The sequence below is a fragment of the Pithys albifrons genome, chromosome 7 (genome assembly GCF_047495875.1).
Source record: "Pithys albifrons albifrons isolate INPA30051 chromosome 7, PitAlb_v1, whole genome shotgun sequence".
NCBI classification, from domain to species: domain Eukaryota; kingdom Metazoa; phylum Chordata; class Aves; order Passeriformes; family Thamnophilidae; genus Pithys; species Pithys albifrons.
Genome location: NC_092464.1, coordinates 42,882,403 through 42,902,915, shown reverse-complemented (window position 1 = coordinate 42,902,915; position 20,513 = coordinate 42,882,403).

Genomic DNA, 20,513 nt, shown 5'->3' with positions numbered 1-20,513 from the left:
CTGCCTGCTTTGTGCTGGCACGAAGGGCAGCCTTTGATTCCCGGGTGGCACCAGCTCTGGCCCTTTGCTGTGGATTTAAGACACAAGGGCATTGTAAGTGCCTGGCTGCAGTTCTTAAGAATACCAGCACTCTGGGCTCTTGCAGCAGCTGCATCCTTATCCTCAGCATCTGAAACCCACTTGTATTATTAAAGTGGCAGATTTCAGAACTGGCATTTCCCCATAAACCACAGGTATTTTAAATATTTAGCAAAACAAGATGGCATGTCGGAATGGTTCTTATGGGTTCTGCGTAGCACTTAGGCAGGAGACAAAACAATACCAGAGTTGGCTCCATGCAAGATGAGCCCTGGATGCGATTCCTCCTCTCTCTCAGGCAGGATACAGGCACTGCGTGCACAAACCCACAAAGATTCATCCGTAAGCATTGCTCTTCTCAAAACTTTTCATGTCCTTGTACACAAAATGCTGTAAGACTCATAACCTACTTAAGACTGGTAATGCAAAATGGGAAACAATTGTCCCCAGGAAGCAGCTGGCTGATGAAAGTTCCACTGGTGTGAATAAGCAGTACAATTACAGGGGAAGGCAGCTGCCTTCAACCAACTGCTAATGGGACACTGAGCCTTTAACTGATAGATCAAAGTGCAAATGTGTCCCAGAGCAGGACTGACTCAGTTACTTGAAGTCCTATGGGAAATGTGCTAGTAAGGCTCATTCCAGCTCCTTAACTCATCCAAACCATTGAAACTTAAAGAACTGAAGCCTCCAACAGACTGAGATGCCTCTGTTTGTCCTACCAGAATTGTATCTACACCTTTGGAAACCTGACCTTACTTGTCTCCATCATAAGGTCCACCACTGCCACTCATGCAGACAGTCTCAATTTTTGGCCAAGAACAGAAACAGCATGAAAATGAGAATCCCATTTTAGCACTCATGTCAATTATTTATTCATGAATGCTGATTTATTCATCAAGATGTCTGCCTTCAGCTGTGATTTAACAGCTTTGCTAAACATGGGTTTCATTTAAGTAACAAGGAACTTCACTCTGGTCCTTCATCTATCTAATAAGGACCAGCAGGGGTCCTTATTTAATAAGGACTACAGATGGACCAATCTGGATTCTGCCTTTAATAGACAATATTAATAGCAAAGATTAATTTCCTCTACTGCAGGAATGAGCACTAGTATGAGCATTATGAGGAAGTCGGGCTAAATGTTTGTAAATTCTAAGCCTTAATATCTATTTAGGTAGTCATTTTATAATAACAAACAATTAGATGTATGCAAAAGGCAGATAACACATAGAAAAAGAAAATGCTCTATGGACCTTTCTGGACCATAAACGTCTATCACTTGGTTGCCCGAGACTGTGTGGAATCAGAGTCAAAGGGTCCAGCTGGCTCTCCCAGTTCTGTATTTGTCCTGAATATAAAGTAATTCATTTATTGCTCAGAGGAGATAAGTTACAGGTATTTCCAGATTAGATAAAAAATAAAAGCCTTCTGCAGTCACCCATCCATGAATCACCAGGACTTCACATGGAGTGAAAGCCACGTGCTGCTAAAAGGCTCACTGTAATAATGTTGGATACCAAACAACAAGTCTGAATTGTGATATGAATTCTTAGTCTAAGCAAATTCACCCTGTAAAATGAGAAGCTCCTACACGATGCTGCTCTTGCACATTTGAATGGGTAACCTTTGATTCCTGGCAGCCCAGTGAGGATAGTTTATACAAATGGAATAGGTAGGGGTCAATGTACCTAGAAAGTTGATCAAGACTTAATAGGAAACAAAATCCAGTAAGTAAAGTCACCTGATTGTGACCAAGTCAACATAAACTAGCCTGAGCTCTGGTAAAAGGCTGAGTACAGCTCTAGCCCATGACAATTATGACTCTCTAGAAATGTTCTCCTTCTCAACTGCAATAGTTAGGAGCTGAGTGTGGCTCAGATCAGAAGCAAGACTGTGCCTGTGCCACCTCTTGCTACCACTGCTGAGCTGAGGGACAAAATTACCAGGCCCCAGCTCTGACACTGCCTCCCTTCAGGCATCCACTGTTCCCTGACATCTCCTGACACGGTGTTGCCAAGCTCTCCCAACAAAGGGACACGTCTAATCAGTTTAAAGGATCCCAGAGAGGTTATGAAGTGCCCAGACAACCAACTCAACAAACAGAGTAGCTGGGTAGAGAAGATAGGGTGGGTAACAAGGACCTACAGATGATGATGACCTCTTAAGTCAGCCAAAAGAAGACATGCACCCACAAACTAACTTGTCAAAAAACCTGTAGCTCAGTCACATGGAAGTGTGTGAAAATACCCAAAGCACATACTGCTCTACTTTCTCTCCTTTGGATGTTGTTTATTAACAAATACTTCTACAAGTCTGGGGGAATTACATTGGGATGAAACAAAGTATGTACTGGCAGTGAATATGCACCATGGTTTGCTATATACTTTGCATGACTTTTTAAGTGCCAATGTTTTTCTTCTTATTTTTTTTTCAAAGCCTGGCACATTACCATGACAGCTTTACAGTGAGACACCAGTCCAAGATGCTGACATCAACTAAAAAGACATAGCAACAACCCAGCCCTTTCACATACTTTACAAGTACAATGTGTTAGTGTTAGGCAATATTTGAAGAAATACTAGGAAAAATAGTTCCCAGGAAGACCTGGATTCTGCCTTCATCCAGGCAAAGAAATATATGACAGAATCGATAAATCCTAATGACATTGCTGATGGCCCACCTAGTCAGGGAGCAGTTGTGAAACTCAAGTATAAGAAATGGCCCATAAAAGACAGTCCTCTTTGTTCTTTTCAGTTCATTTGCTCTACTTTTATGCTGGCAAGAGTTGTTTGGTAACACTAAGTAGCATAATAGGGCAAGAGGTTTGCTTTTTTGGCATCTAGTGAAGATAAAGAGGTAACTAAAAACTCTGCCAATAATAACTTGTATTACAAAGGGTGGAGGTGGACAGTGTAGTTTGCTGAAACTGCACTAAAGCCCAAAAGCAATGGCACATTTACACTATCAAAGGTCTGCACGTTTCACAAAGAAAATGACCCTTAATCTCTGGAAATGGACAGATAAAGAGTTCAGCTCAATCTCTACAGACAGGGTCCTTCATCACCACTTTACAATGTTCGCATCTTATGCAATTCACTCAGCTCCCCCCACCCCTCTTTGCCTTCTTCAGAGATGGAAATGTTCTGCTGGCTTGTGTGCTGTAGCAGCTGCTTCTCTTGACATTTCTGCTGCAGGCTGGGATACAGACCCTGGGAGTTCTAATGAAATAGCTAATATAACCCTTCCTCTCCTTTCCCAATATTTCATGTGAAATAGAAGTTCTAATTTAGGCAGTCATTCCTCTGAGAAGTCTTCCAAGGTTAGTGGAGATTCAAAAATAGTTCAAAACAGCAACAACCAAACCAGGGGTGCTTCAGGCTTTAATTTTCTTCCAACAACATTCGCTGCTTATTAAAAGGAAGTAAGTATTATTTCTGCCAGGTATCCTGCAAGGAACTTAAGTCTATTAGTTATTTGCTCCCACTCTTTAGATGGATGTTCAGGTAAATAGAATAACGTACAGAAAGCTAATCATAGAATCATAAAATATCCTGAGTTGGCAGGAACCCACAAGGATCATTGAGTCCAGCTCCTGACCCTGCACTGAACAAACCCAAGCATTACACCATGTGCCTGAGAGTATTGTCCAAACGGTTCTTGAACTCTGTCAGGCTTGGTGCTGTGACCACTTCCCTGGGGAGACTGTTCCAGAGCCCAACCACCCTCTGCGTGGAGAACCTAATATCCAACCTAAACCTCACCTGACACAACTTCAGGCCATTCCCTTGGGTCCTGTCACCTGTCACCCCAGAGAAGAGATCAGTGCCTGCCCCTCTACTTCTCATGAGGAAGTTGTAACTGCAACGAGTTACAGTCTTCTCTCCTCCATGCTGAACAGACCAAGTGACCTCAGCTGCTCCTCATACAGCTTCGCCTCAAGGCCCTTCACCATCTTTGTAGCCTTCCTTTGGACTCCCTCTAACAGCTTTATCTTTTTTATATTATGGTGCCTAAAACTGCACACAGGACTCAAGGTGAGGCCACACCATTGCAGAGCTGAATGGGGCAATCACATCCATTGACCAGCTAAATTCTGGTGCTGTGAATATGTAGTACAGGGCACAATAAGAGAGCATGATTTTGGCCCAGAGGTTGCATTTGTAGCTCAAAAAAGTTCCAGGGAGAAAGTGTCTTTACAGAAGTTATTAATATTGCATTTCTATGACAGAACATCCTAGCTGAGGCTTCATCTGCTGAAGGGAAAAATAAAACACTGTTTTCTGGATAGGAAAACAAATAAGAGTGATTGTAACATGAAAAAGGGGCTTTCACTTGTCAGGCCATCTCTCCAATGGGCCTGCAGGAGCTGCTCATTAGGAGTGTTTCAATCACTATCAATGACTACTGAAGGCTCTGTAAAGACAGCCTCCATTCTTTCCCATCACATTGCAAATACCCAGTCCAAGCAAACATTTGGGTTTTTTCAAGCTCCACTGAGACTGCTGGCTAACAAAACCATCAGCATCACACTGAGCAAATTTGACAAAATACGAAGAAAGCTAAATGTCAGTCAATGAGACTTGTGAACGGAGATCTCTATCTTGAATTACCCTTTTTGTGCTTTCGCCCATTACCTGGGACATCTGGGAAGCAGGAATTGCAAATGCAGTCGATTACCCTCTCAGCTGTAACAGATCTAGTTTGAGTTCTGGTGGTATTGCTCAATAGTTTCTTTAGGGAAAGTTATGTTGCAGGAAAAACTAATTGAAAACATGGTAATTAATTGACATATACACTCCATCTCAGCAACTAGAAAATACTCCTTTCTGCCATTGGAAAGAGACTAGTCTTCTCATCCCGAGTCACTTTACAGCTCCATTAATCACCTGTGTTTGCTCCAGTGGAGAATGCGCTAATTGCAACTGCTTTGTCTCAAGCCTGCATACATTTTCGTACCCTGCCTCCCCCATAGCCTCCAGGAACTCCTTAGTGCAGATAAATTACTTCATGCAGTTCACAGAAGCACTCAACAATGCCACTTGGCCAGTTCCATTAATATCATCATGTAGCATACTGATACTGCTTTTTAATGCATGTATGTTTTTCAGATTCCAGGAAGAACTATACTATCAGCAGCTAATTAAACAGAGTATTTAACCCACAGTGAATATTTCTGAACACATACAAACCTGGTGGAGGCTTACTGATGGATTGCCATGGACCTGTTTCCAAGGTTACATTTCTATTGGCCTTTTTCTGTATGTTGATGCCTTCTACCCATACATTAAAACAGGGTCTGGAAACATACCTGCCTTGGATATGTGTTAGGTTACTATAATTCAGGAGTCCGAGCAGTGAATTCCCAGGTGCTACAAGCCCCTGAATAGAAGTGAGGTACAGCCTGTTGATCATACAGCCTCTCCCCAAACCCTCTCTCTGTCAGCTTCCTCCCTCAAACCTGCATTTCCCTCAAGATCTAGTATTAATTCCTCAGACTCAGCCCAGGGATTATAAATATCCCCTATCTCCCACGTTCCAGTTAGCATTTTGTGAGAAAACCTGAGGAAATTCAGCAACACAACTAGCTTTTACGCAGCATCCTAAACCAGCTTATTAAAAGAAGAAATAAACACCAAGCCCTTTCCAAAATGCAGCTTCCTTCCATCTAACTCTGTCCTGCACCAGAAGTCCTTGGAGCGAGGAAGGTGAACAGGCAGTTCAAGGGGTACCTGCTGTGAGATCTGCACCCTTTGATCTAGAGCCCTGTTCAGCCCCTTCCCCTCATGCTCCAGCTTTCTTGTGCATCTCCTTGAGACTTCACCCAGGAGTCCTTTTAAACTCTCTTTTAACACCTCTTTAGCATTACTGAGTTGCTGGCAAGTTTCCAGTGCTCCTGGAAAAAAGGGTACTAAGTTTGTATTAGGAGCTAATGCAGTCAATGGACCAAAACTCATTATGCCATCCAGCAGCAGCAATCCGGAAAGTCTTTAGCTTGGAATATCAGGAGACACTGCAGCTGGAAACATCGAAGTATATGTATAAAGGCTTGCCTGTCACCTTGGATTTTAGGGACCCGACTCCAAGGAGATATGCAACAATTTGCTGTCCCTATTGCTGATCAGCAGCCACTAAGGAAATATTTTTTGAGTTTTTGCCAAGAGGATAACAAGAGACTGCTGGAGCACTTCAGCTTGAATGGATATGAGTTGTAAATCCTCTGCTTAGCTGTATGTGCTGAGAAGAGAGATGCATATCTTCTTTTTCCTTAATCCCGAGGTACTCTACTATCCCACTTGGGAGGATGGAGCTATGGAGACACCATTGCAATTATCAACTGAAGTTGAGAGATCAGTTCTGACAGTAGCACAGAGTATGCCACGAGCATATGAATGGATCAAGCCTGAAGTCACTAATTCACCTGGGCAATTTTGTTGTTCTCTTTAAATGTCACGTGTCACTCTGTTGTACACTAACAATTATACAAACCCATAAATTAGTCCAAGCTTGGGCCAGAAAACATGTGGCATGAAGCTGCATCAGGGGAAGTTCAGACTGGACATTAGGAAAAGGTTCTTCACTCAAAGGGTGGTCAGTCACTGGAACAGGCTTCCCAGGGCCCCAGGCCTGCCAAAGTTCAAGGAGTGTCTGGACTATGCTCTTAGTCACACAATTTAGTTTTTGGTAGTCCTATGAGGAGCAGGGAGTTGGACTCAATGATCCTTATGGATTTCATCCAACTTGAGATATTCTATGATTCTATATCAGACAATCAATAAAAAGGGTCTCCTAACAGTTTTAGAGGTACAGAAACTTCAAAAATGGCAAGAGGGTAAATGAAGTCACGACAAATACCATCTACTTCTCTACTATTAGCTTTCGTGTTTCATAAGAATTTCCACAAAAATAAAGCCATGAAGGAAAACAAGAAGGTTACATATAGGTAAAATTCAATAAATTGAGAAAGATGAGGGGTTTGATAAATAGAAAATAAAGACGCTTCGAGCTTTGAGAATCCTGAAAAATTATACTATCATATAAACCAACTACAGACTATGGACATTATGTTGTATCAGTAAACATGTTTGCCCATCCTCTTTCAACTGTAGCTGCAAAGGAAATTTTTTTAAAATGCAGTCAAAACGTATTTCATTGTACTTATGTGCTAGTAGAACATCTCTCAATTTTACAATGAAATTCCAGTAGTTTGAAAAGAACTCAAATTTGCAACTGCAGATAGTGAGTCCCTGTTTTTGACACAAACCTCTTTCTTAGGTGGTGCAAATCAGTCATCACGGAAATTGGAAATTCATTGCAGAACAAGGTATTGTGCACTGTGGGAAATGCTCCATGACTAGCAAAGGATAATTTGTTTAATCTGATTTTATTTTCTAAATTAAGTGGCTTTCCATTTCTTCTTTTAGATTCAGGAATAAACAGTGTATTTGAGTGTGCATCTCCTATATGTACCACTTGAAACTGCACAGACACAACAGCTTGTCTGTGGAGATCGAAACCAAAGGTCGGTTTGCCCAATGTTGGGATATGGGCCAGGTCTTGTCTATGGTTTTCTCTCTCTCCTAATATCACTCTTGTATTGGTGCCAGGAATTAGGATATTCATCTTCTCTAGGTAAACATCAGTTTATAAAATGGAGAATATAATTGCACAGAAGCAGCTATGATATGTCTTGGGACTAGTGAATGCCTCCTAATTGAGCTTTAGTGAAAGCGGCAGTTCTGGCATTATTTTTATTCACCTTGTGGAAAATTATTGGAGCATATTTCATATAATTAGGATCAAGAATGGAATTGGCATCACTTCCAGCAAATGCCCCTGAACACTAATCTAGTTTATTTGGCACCACTGATGAAGCTTCTCTTGTGGGGAATACAATGACAACAATTAACCTGGCAATACAGAACAGAAATGGGAAGTGGGAAATTGTCTTGTATTTTATCCACATACAGCATGAAATGTGACCTCATTTGGCAACAGAGCAGCAGTGCCTTCAATTTATTTTTGTGTTTCCACCCTTCCCCATCACTCTGTGTCTTGAGATGCCCAGAGGAATCTTCTATTTTTTTCTCACTTAGCTGAAAAATCCCCACTTTTCATGTTGTCCAAGAAGATCTCAACAAACAGACCTATTTAAAATGTTTGTAGCTAAATGCATAGGATTTAACTGGGTGTTGTTGAATGACCAGAAGATTTAGACCAATATTGACTTTCAACAGCTGCCAGTTCAGAGTGGGAAATCAATACCAGGATTTGGGCAAGGTCTGTACATTACTGCACCAGGATGTACTTCTATTTCTTTTTTTTTTTAGTATTTGCATATCATCCATACCTACTCCAGTTTCTAGTGGGTTCTGTTTGTTTCTTCTCAGCAAGTGTTCTGGATAACTCATCAAACCCCCTTTTTCCTCTCCTTTATCCACTAGCTATGAATTCAGTTGTGGCAATATATTTTAAGTTTTCCAGGTCAGGTGAAGGGACAATTCATCCGCCCTTAGCTTTCTTTTCCTTTGATCTAGTCATCAAGCTGGATGGTGACACAGTGAGACTTGGAAAAACTAGTCCTCCAAAGTTTGTTCGCAGGGAGGATGTTTGGAAGAGACTTCTACTAGAAGCAGGACCAAGAGATTAGGTATTAACCTGGGATCTTAAATACGGCAAAGCTTGAGAGACTGAGGGAGACTTACAGGCACAGGGGAACTTGACAGGAAAGAGGAAGAGCTAATTTGGTTTAGCTGCTGAGCCAGCTGAGAAAGGGATGCAGAAGAACTCTGTGGGGAGGAGTGAGAGAGGAGGATCCTGTGTATTCAGGGAGCCTTAGACTTAAACACAAAAAACACTACAAAACTGTGAGAAAATTTAAACAGGGAAATATAGAGTTGCTTATTGGCATTATGGGCATTTTGGTTTTTTCTAGAGCAGTATATTTCTTTTGCCAGATGTAGGACCTAAGAACACAATGAATGTCTTGCCAAGACTCATATTCTGTCCCTGACCATGGCAGTAGGAAACACCATCCAGGCAAGCATGCTTATTTAATTTAGGAACAGTTACAAAATCTGTCCCTTTCCTCTCTTCTAAGTGGGTGGACAGGTGGGATGGAAACCCTTGAGCACTGATTTATGGCACTGGAGCTCAGGGCAGGAATTCGTTTAAGCTGTTGAGCAGCCCAAGGAAGGCAGCTGTGGGCCTGGAACACACGATTTCTACACCAAGTCTCATTTCTTCTGTGAGAAAGACACAGAGAGCCTAAGCAATGTGTGACAGAGATTGAGGAACAGACAAGAGCTGTGATTTGCTTAGGTGAAGAGCATCTGAAGAGCCTCCTGTAGCTTCAGTGTAGTGGGGACAACTTGTAAAGCCCTGGTGAGAGCCATACTACTGTTTATGATGAGCAACTGGAGGCCACAGGATTGTATTTCAGTCATATTATTAAAAATCTCTCCAAACACAACAGATTTGGGGAATGCTGTCAGATCTAGCCCCATCCTTTCTGAAATCCTGGGAAAACAGAAGAGACTCACAGCCTGTCCTGATCATTAACACCCCCCCTCCCTGTAGCCCCCAAACAGCCTTGAGCAAATGCCAAAATTGAGAGTTCCTCACAGAAAACGTCCTTCCATTATCCTGAATTCCAATCTGTGCTCTATCCTTTTCTTCGACAGCAGAAAAGGGATGTGGTAAGTAAATCCTGTGCAAGCTGTTCACACCAAAACCAACAGCTGATCTTGTAAAATTGCTGCTCCTGGTAAAATACCTTGTTTAGAAAGAAAGTAGCTGCATACAGCTCCTGGACTGACTGTAGATGTAGCCCAAAGATCAGCATGTTACACCAATTCAGCTGTGAAGAAACAAGCAACTGACTTGCATTAGCAAGGCCACGAATGCATAAAAAGATACACTGTCACAATGTCCTGGCAAGACAAAAATGAGAAACTTCCTAGAAACTGCTGATTTGTGGTTGTGCAACAGGAACCCACCTAGAGCCTCGGTGTGAAATCCAAGAAATGGCAGGGACGCATCTTCCACAAGGAGTGGAAATGTCTATTTTTCATAAGCAAACAAGTCAGTTTTGCCAGATGTAGTTTTTGCCAAGCCATTTCATCATGAACTTGGTCCTCCACCAGTAGTCTGTGAGGATTTCAACAGCTCACCAGCTTTGTTGTCAGGTGAGCCAGAGTGGTTTATTGTCAATACAGCTGTGCTACTGCAGCCTATTTTCCCTGTTCTGTCCCCCACAAAAAATAATTTACAAAGCAGAGAGGAGCAAAGGGCAAGACAAATGACACTGAACCCAGGGGAGCTGATCCTTGCTCTGGAAATGCCTGGTGTGGAAGGGGTAGCAAATGTCCAACACCAGACATCCCAGCCACAGTCATCAGCAGGAGACTGAGCAGTGCCCTGTGGCTGTGGCTGGTCCCTGTCCCACAAAGCATGTGTCCTCTGGTTTTATTCATGCTGCTGCACTTGGAAAGTGATACAGGCCACTATGTTGCCCCAGACCTCACCTTGTACAGGAGACATTCAGGCTCACTTTCCAGCAGTTTTTCTAAACATTTGATTTTTATGCACACATGGTATAGAATATTATTTTTTAATTTAGAGGCTCTTAAACTCATCCTTGGCTTAAAATATCTTGCATACCCACCTTCTGGCACACCATTTTAAAAACTCTGGTGTGAGTCTCTCATGTCCTCTCTTGTGTCAGACATTACACAGCCCCCTAAACAGTGACAGCTAATGCATTGCATATGCTGCAATATTAAGTTTCATGAGCAGAAAATGGGGTGTCACCTTTAACCATGAATTTCCTTCTTTCCTTTCCTAAAAATCTATGTAATAACAATTAGCACAGACTAAATGGGCATCTTTCATTTTTACAGGTTTTGGACACAAATGTTTTTACCTCACATTACACCAGAATTGGAGAAATAGCAATGTTCCCTGTCAGCACAAAGAGAAGTGAAAGACAATAAATCACTGACTTGTAAACTGCACCCAAGAATCAATAAAATGCAAATGGCTACAACATAGAAGGTAGAAATACATTAAATGTGGATGGTAAGAAAGCGGGATAAGACTGGAAAAAGATAAATCTGTGTATGTCTTTACATCAGACAGTAGTGATGAAGAATGGTTCTGGCTGCTAAAAAGAGAGAAGTTCTTTGCAAACGAAATGGTATCTGACCACTAAACCCTGTCCACTACCCTTCTAATGGAGACAGAATATATCATACCACTGTGAACAACTTTTAGAAACTTTACACATTGCTGATTACAAATGAAAATGTAATGCAGTCTACACATGTTTTGGCTCTTATCTCTCCTCCAGGGGAAAGCACTAAAGCCTCAGCCTACCATGGAAAAAGTAGCATTCAGACATCTGTGACCAGTATGTGTAGAGAAGAAAAGATAAGGTGCATATCAAGCCTATATCTGTGACAGAGGTCTCAGAGTTTCTAGGGATAGATAAATGAATGAACATAAGACCAACTGAAAATCTTTTATTTAAACCTTTGCTTTCCCCACAAGTATTTGCTCTCTATGGAGTATTTTCTCTTTTGAAAGATCACCAAAAATATTTTGGCCAATATCCTCAATATCCAGTGCTTACACACAAACACACAAATACACTCCCTTATTTTTCTTTTATCTAGCTTATTCTTGAGCAAAGATACTGTGTATACATTAAAGAGCCCTTGAAGAAAATTCAACCTGACAGCCTATTGTGCAAGGTAAGAGGTAAGCTGTTACTGGTTGCAGGTGACATTAGATACCTGGGCTGTGAGACAGATTTGGATATTTGAAGAATAACTGGATCTGAACAATAGGAGATAAATAAATCAGAACAAAGCCACAGGTAGACGCTTGGATGAACAGTGGCCTCCCAGTCAGTGCCTGTCATTAGCCCACACTGGCAGTACTGTAGGTGAGATGAATAACGTAGAGTTTCAACTTCAAAGTTCTGAGCAAGGCTCTTGAGTTTTATGGCTAGAAGTACAATCAGCTTTGTATGGTCAGCAATTCATCTTACTGCTTTAGAAACTTAAGAATAAAAAATGCAAATGGACCTTTCATGTGTTGATTACTTAGGGATGTACAAAACCATGAACAGTGGCAGTAATGAAATGTCTCCTGGGTGCCTTTGAACACTACAGGAGGACACAGGCGAGGTTCCCTAGGAAACCAGAGATGCACTCCAAAGCATGTGCAAGCTTGGCCAGCTGACAGTCACTCAGTTGTGTTCTGAACATCACTGCTAGAAGGTATGTGATTCGACTCCGGAGTGAAGTTGGAAGGGCTAATTGTGCAAAACCTAGAGGCTGTTGGGATAGATTTACTCCTGGTTGCATAAATGTTCAGATCTCCAAGAGAAAGAAAAGGTTGATTGCTAGCTATTCAAAATGAGGGGGAGAGAGGGGTGAATAACACCTTCAATTAATCAAATATTGATCTTAGTCCCAGATTCTGCTGGCCTAAATTCCACCTAAATCCTTGTGCCTACTGTTCTACATTGGCTGGAGCCCCAAAGGCTTCTAAGTAATTATTCCAGAGATGTGAGTCAGGCTTAGAGCACAGAGCCACCAGTGCTCAGCATTAAGTACTCGGATTTATGTAGAATCTAGTCCTGACAAAACTGGGCTTAAGGATTAAACTATACCTCTGAGATGCTTATGAGGGAAGATGCCTTCAGACCCAATGCCTGACCTTGCCTCTTCCGACTTCTAGGCAAATATCAATTTAGCATCTCTTGGGAAAAACAAACTATCACCTCTCCTAAACTTTGCTCTCCAACCCCTCACTGAGATTGTTCAGAAGAGAGCAAAGACCATATATATGTGTGACCCACAGGGGAAATGTGAAGAGAACAGAAAATAACCAAACACTTTTGCCCTCCTTGGCAGCGTGATTCCTAACCCTTTGCAGATTGTTTTTCTCTTACCACAAGAAGAAAAACCTTTTTTATGAGGGCAGAACAATGGAATTTCTCATACAACTATGGAAGACGTGACAACACTGAATTTCTTTCCAGTTGCATTTCCCTGACTCCCTTAGAACAGGCCCCTGTATCCATCAAAGACGGAAAAGCAGTCACAAGAGATTTCAAAATGCTACCTATGACTTGGCAGTGAGTCCTTTCCAATGATCTATGGATCAAATACCCTTAATATCAAATATTTGAGGATTTGGATATCTGGACTGCAAAGGGCCTGCCACATAACGAGCTTTCTTACAGAGTTTTCCATGGATTGAAGAGGCACTGTTCCTCCTGAGCTCCTCTGCCTTGGTGTGAGATAGAGCAGACAGGTGTGGCTGTAACTCCAGCACAAGACATAAATACATTTAGCAGCTAGATTAGCATAATTGCTTGCCTAGTCAGCTAGCATGCAAAGTGCACAAACAAGTACCATAACAGTTTTATTACAAGTATGCTTGCGTTTCCTTGAGACGTGATAAAACAGAGAGATCAGTATTTTTAGAAAGAGCAGTAAAAAACCTGAAAAAATGCAATGAGTAATTTAAAACAAATGTTAAGAGAATTTTGTCTTTAAGAAATTTTCTCCAAGATGCACAGCTATTCTATTTTATCAATGTGAAAGAAAAGATACGATGACCAAATGTGTTGCCAACCACAAAAACATTTAGGTAGCTTTTGTTTAATTCCTTTATAAAATAGACTTCACTGCAGTCATTTATAGTCTTCAGAGTAAAAGGTGTGATTCCATCTGGAAATATTTTAAATGGGTGATTGGTTGAGAAATTTCCCCACCCTTTCTTTGTTCAAGCAAGAGATAAAGAATGTGCCTCTTTTTTCTCAAGCACAGTATTTAGTTTTTGCTGATAAGACTGTACAGTGCCCTTTGAAGAGCTTGAATACCAATGAATTATAACTGATATAAACACATTTCTAACAATCCGCTATAATTTCACAAATATTACATGAGCTAGCTAACAAGTTTGTTAATCAAAACAAAAAGACAATAACATCTTTGGTGTTACACCAGGATGCACTCAGCTGTTAAACAAAGTAAAATCAGCTGTTGGAGTTTGTTCCCTCCACAAATGGCCCATTGTGTGTGTTACAGTGAACAGTGGGAGCAGTGAGCAAGATGTGAACAAAGTAGTCTGTCAAATCCTTGGTTTGATTTATAATAATGGGGTTGCATTGACATGAGAGTGAAATACAGCAAAGCATATGTTCACTGTGAGTAATACAGGCTCATTTATACATTACAGGAGTATTAAATAAACAGGCTTGATCATTTTCTAAAATAGTCCTACAAAGAATGTGGTTATGTGCCATGGGACAAATTCTGCTTCACAGGCAGTGATCAGAGAGAAAAAAAAATTAGCTCCTTTTTTCTCTTCTCCTGTAAATTTCCAATCCTTCTGGTGAAGAGAGTTGAAATAGCATGCATTTTCCTCTTGTAGGCCTAAAGAAAAACTAACCCTGGTCTTTCTCTGGAACAGAGAACAAGCACAACAGTGGCTTCATGACATAACTTGCTCAGTTTCAGTCCTCAAAAATCTGGTCCCTTCAAGTCTCAGTCAGATGTTGATATGAAAGGGCTGGGTAGGACTTCAAGAAAATGTTGACAGATTCAGAGATGTCAGTGACAAATCCAACTTAGCTATAAAACACAGAGTGGGGAACACAGGGAAATACAGGCATTTATCTTGAACACTGGCAACTCTTCCACATGAATGTTCTAATTAGGAATCATGACATCCTATTCCTTTTTTTAATACCCTAGTTGCAAATGGACAACAAATGTTATTTAGCAGTGATTGAGCAAGAGAATGTCATTGTTTAAACATGGAAATGGAATTTAAAGTTCTGCATTTAATTATGTTTGGGATTGCTTTTCATTTGGAGCTAAACCTGGAGATTTAAAAAAAATGCGGCTCCAATATTGTTTCTCTTTGTAAAATTGGAAGAATGTTGAAAAACATACCCAAGCTGCCTCTAACAGCATGAAAATTGTCTAAAAAATAGTAAATCCTCTAGTTGTTCAAATAATAATGCATTGTATGAGCACAGTTATTTTGTGTTGTGGTTCTAACCACTACACAATGTGACAGATCTTAGAAGTCTCTGAAGGCTCATTTTATTTCTTTCCTTTCCTTTTTTTTAATGTGAAAATGGTTCTTTGCTTTATCTCTCCCAGAGACCTCAATTTCATGGGCACCTACTCAGTGTCAGAAGTGAAGTCATTATAAGGAAACTGCATTTTTTTTTCTTTCCAGCCTGATTTGAGAAGTTCTATACATTTGCCAGTAACTTTTAAAACCTGATAAATTAAACACACAGCATTCTTCTCAGGCCACCTAGAGAAAAGGAAGACTGAGTACAGAAAGGAAGACTGAGGGAAAGGCAAAAAACCCCAACAAAACAGAAGGACTGTTTCCTGAGCTTTAAGACATAGCCCAAACTGAAGCTGAGGTGTAGCTGGATACAATTCCGCAGCACTGGTAGCGAAGTACAGGCCAAGGCTGGAGCTGTGAATTCTTGGGTATGTGGAGCTTCAATCTGCTAACCCTGGAAAGCTGCTCTGCCCTTCACTCTTCATTTCAGGGGGGTGAGTTTAACTACACAGCTTTAACCACTGGCTTTTACTGCACTGGCAGAGGTCATTTTGACTACATTTGCTGCAGTGCTAAGAGCAGATGTGTAAGTATTTAATATGGTATTCATCAGAATAAAGAAAAAGAATTCAAACAAAACCCCCTAACCCCAAATCCTTTGTTGACATGAATTTTTGAAATGTTTCATTCAAAAACTGATATGTTGCACTTATGAAAATGGCAATACTATCCTTTTAGGTGATCATCAGTTATTCCAAGGAAAGACATTTTGCTGTGTAAAACACGATTACTGCTGTTCCATGACTACAATTGTCCTCAAAGGTGTAATTCTCATTTTTCCTTCCAAGAAATTGCATATTTTTTAATCCATGGCATTACATCATTTTAAAGGTCTTCAGCTACAGGTCCCCACACTGCATCTTGATATTTTCTGCAGTGCACTGGATGCAACTAAGCTTAAATCAGGGGTATGTATAGCTAAGGACCGTTCCTCAGGTAATATGTGTTTGAACATAGCTGAAAAGAAGCAATAATTATAATACTCTAAAAAGCTTTTAAATATTCGGGGGTTTAGCACATGATGGTCCTGTTTCATCCATTAAAGTGGCAGGGTGGAATATAGGTCATATCCTAGCCATTAGCACTTACGCTTCAGTAACGAACAACTGGGGTTATCTGTCACATGACCAGGATTCTAATTTTGATTTTAACGCAATAATTGTGTATTTTTTTCCCTGTAGCAGTGCTCATATGGCTGATTTTCTACACTTCCTACCATTTAGTCTATTCAAAACATGCATTGCATAAAGAAATTGAAAGAATTCTTTCTGCCATTCATTTGCAAAGAGTATCTCATCAGAGTTGTTCTTCAGAAGGTCAATTTTTTTTTCTAAACCTTCCATTCTTGCTCCCAGATCAATGCTGCATTCTTTATTCTTCTACCCTGACAAAGTGAAAGGGGAGAATCCAACTCAAACAAAGTCTTCCCCAGCCAGTGTGACACCTGCACAAGGAAAACTGGTGCTTTGTCCCGCACAAAGGCCTCCCAACCCTTCCCACAACAGAGAAAGACAGAGAGTACTTCTGAGTTAAGCTCCTGACTACTATAAAGTAACATGTTGGCAGTAAGAGAATTTTTTTTCTGGAACTGACTCACTTTTTCCTACCCTGTCTCTTCTAGAAGAGTTACTAGGAATCCCTAAATAACTTGGGCCAAGCCCAGAACCATAAGTGTAAAGGAATGCAAGTCACCAGCCTTAGAACCACTCCTAACTTAACTATGTTTAATTAGTTTATCACTTAGAACACTAATGTGTGTCATCAGACTTTATACCTCTACCTTCCCTTCCACATTCACACATTTTTATCCCTTTCGACTGAGGAATTAGGCATCCATGTCATTCCTGACTTAATTCATCATTTCTATGCTTGATGTTCTTTTAATGTCCTGTTCCTTTCTGAGCAAAGCAGGAGCTTTTAAATTATGTCATCAGCTCACAGAATGAGATGTGGGACAAAGGTATCGTAGAAAAGGCAAAGTTTCTGCACTGCTTCTGTACTAATCAGGACTCAGAGAGACTGCATGCTGGATCTCAGGCTGATATTTTTGTCCCCTTTGCCTGGGATAAGTCAGGTTGGGCCACATCCCAGCTTTCCTGTGAGTACAAGGGTTCTGTTTCCTGCATTGCTGTCTCTGTCATTTGTGTCACCAGCTGGATTTGTTGCTTTCAGTGAAAAGTAAGTGAGGAATTAGGGGACACAATATGTGCTTCCTTCACAGTGGGCAGCAACTCTCCAAGTGCCCTTGGCACCAGTGGGAAAAGCTGCTCTCCACCCACAGCAGGAAGTACACACCTTCTTCCTCCATGGCACTAAAGTATCCCTAGCCTTGCTTTGTGTGTTTCCCTCCATGGCAGAGGCTGTGGGTGGGTGTTTGTGCCCCTTTTCCTTCCTGGAGAGAGGAGAGATCTTTTGCAAAGATCTGCAGCAGCATGGTAGAACGACCATGCAGTGGTGGAGAAGCACAGTATTCCAAATGTGGTCTGAGTGCCAAGTTAGAAGATGGTAATTGCTTTCCCCATCTCCTGGCTGTGCTGCTGACACAGCCCAGGGTGCTAATAGCCTTCATCACTGACTTGGGATTACCCAGCTGTCCCCAGGCCCTCAGGCCCTTCTCTGCAGAGCTGCACCTTGCACAGAGTTAGTCTTTCCCAGGTACCATTTGTCCTGGTTGAATTTCATGAGGTTCTTGTCATACAATTCCTCCAGCCTGAGTCCCTCTGAGTGGCAGCTCTATCCTTGACCATATTGACTAGTCCCACCAATTTGCTGTCATCCACAAACTTGATGAGAGGGCACTCTGTCAGCTCCTTTAGGCGTTGATACAGGCGTTAAACAGGTCGTGTCCTGGGACAGACCCCTACAGTACTCCACTCCTTACTGGCCTCCAGACCGAGTACAGCCCTCTAACCCCTGGCCTCTAAGTCCCATCATCCAAACAGTTTTTTACCCAGGTGGTTGTCCATTCATCTAGCCCATAATGTACTAATTTGGATACAAGATTGTGGTAGATGGTTTCAAAAGCATGGCAAAAATCAAGGTAAATAATATCCACTGCTCTTCCTTATCTATAAATCCATTTGTTTTACTATAGAAGGCAGTCAGGTTGGTGAGGCATGATTCACCCTTGGTAAATGCATGCTGACTGTTTCTGATCACCTTCCTCCTGTGCCCAGAAATGTGTCCACAACCTTTCAAACACAAAAGTACAGCCTTGCAGTGACACCAGACACCTCCCTCAGCAGTCTTGGATGCAACTCTGTTGATCCCAGGTATGTTCATGGGTCAAATTCTCCCATGTAATCCCTGACTTGATCCTCACCTAATACCAGCAATTCTCCTCCTTGAATATGGAGCACACCGAGCTGGGAGACCCTGCTGATACACCTGAGCCAACAATAGTTCTGGGTACCACAACCTTACCTGTTTCCACTGTTAGATCATTTGCCCCATTCAGGAACAAGACCACATTTCCCTTTTCCAGTATCTTACTCTTGGAGTTGTGCCAGAAGCTCTTCTTGCTGCCCTTCCGATCACTTGCCAATCTTAACTACAGCTGAGCTTTGACCTCAGAAAAGAGACCATATGTGGTTCCTTTGGACATTTCCAGCAGTTTCTCCATCAGCCCAGAAACCCGAGTTACCTCTTGTGATTGTGGAAATGTACGGAACATTCAAATGCAAGCACTGAGGCCATTAAGAAATGTAATATCTGAATGTCCTCCACAAGCGTCAGTATAAATTGTACTCTTCTATATCTGTCCAAAGGCAGCTGCTTTGTTCTGCTTTGTCAGGGAAACTGTTAATAATTTAATAATGAAAGGGAACTAATGAGGCCTATGGATTTGAGCCTCATGCTCAGATTATCCGGTGTCTAATGAAGTGTGAATTTTGACTGAAGCTTTTTCCACCCTGAGGGGAAAAAGCCACTCTCATCCATGCGGATTCTCCTGTGACTAATGAAGGGTGAGCTCACGCTGCAGCTTTTGCTGTACAGGCAGTACAGGTAAGGTTACTCTCTTCTGCCTAGGCCTAGTTCTATGACAATTATGAAAACATGTAATTCTGGACATATTTACCCCTTTAATTCAGATTTGACCAGTGGGTTTGGAAATTACTAGGGAGAATGGACATACTCACAAAGGCTGGTCCAAAGTCATTATTTAAGCTTTAAACACTTTGAAACATCCCAACATTTTCTTGCACTACTTTGCATTTCAAACACATTTCATTGAAAAGGTGCAAAATAATTGACATTAAGTATTAGCCTAATCTTTGAAACAGGTGAACCATAATGATTCACCTTTATATATCCTTTTTTAAATACTGCAGACTAACAATTTTTTGTTTGTTTGTACACTCCATACTCTTGACAGACGGCTCACACATTTAGTATCTTATATAAAATATAAGGTTATTTTTAATGTCAGCCAATAAGTATTCTGTAAAACAAACATTATCTACCATTTTCCTTCCGTAGTAGACTGTGCATGGATTTAGCAAGGAGGAATGTTGTCTGGTCTGATTTGGATGCATATATGCCATGAGCAATCCCTCAAGCAGATGCATGAGGCTGTTGCTGTCACCTTCCCTAGACAAACACATTCAGGCTAATGACTGACAGTGAGGTGTGTGCTGCTGTGGCACAGCTATCCTGTTTTACAACCAACGTGGGGACAAGGCATGGCACTTTTATTGTGAAGTAAACCAGGTGAGGCCAACCAAAAGCAGCAGCACAGGGCCGACCTCCCCTGGCAATCTCACTGCAGCTTGTGTGATTTTACAGATGTGTTGCAACCACATTAATTAAGTGTTCACTGTGAAAAACCTCACAAAACAAGGCCCTGTGCCACTGAAGACAAAGCCTAGTGTGACTGTATGTGTGACAGGAGGTTTACATTAGCCTGGTGGGGGAATAGTACTGGTCTCACCCCAGCAGCGTGTGATCTTGTGTAAGCAGTGATAAAACTGCCTGAAAAAAGGCAATTCCATCCCACTTTGACTGCCAGACTCTTTCCAGTCCCTGCTGTCTCCTCTTAAGTGGTGCATCTCTCCTTGACCCTCTTCTTAGTCTCACCCATACTCATCTACAAAGACTCATCCCATTGAGTAAAAAAGCTGTTGTATCATACAAGTGACCCAAAGTATAGTATCTCAAAACAGCTATACCACAGATGAGAATTCTTTTTTCCTGCAAATGTATCCTTTTCCACCCACTTGTTCTCCCACAGAAGCGAACACACAGAAAAGGTTGAGTACATCTGAGTGTGA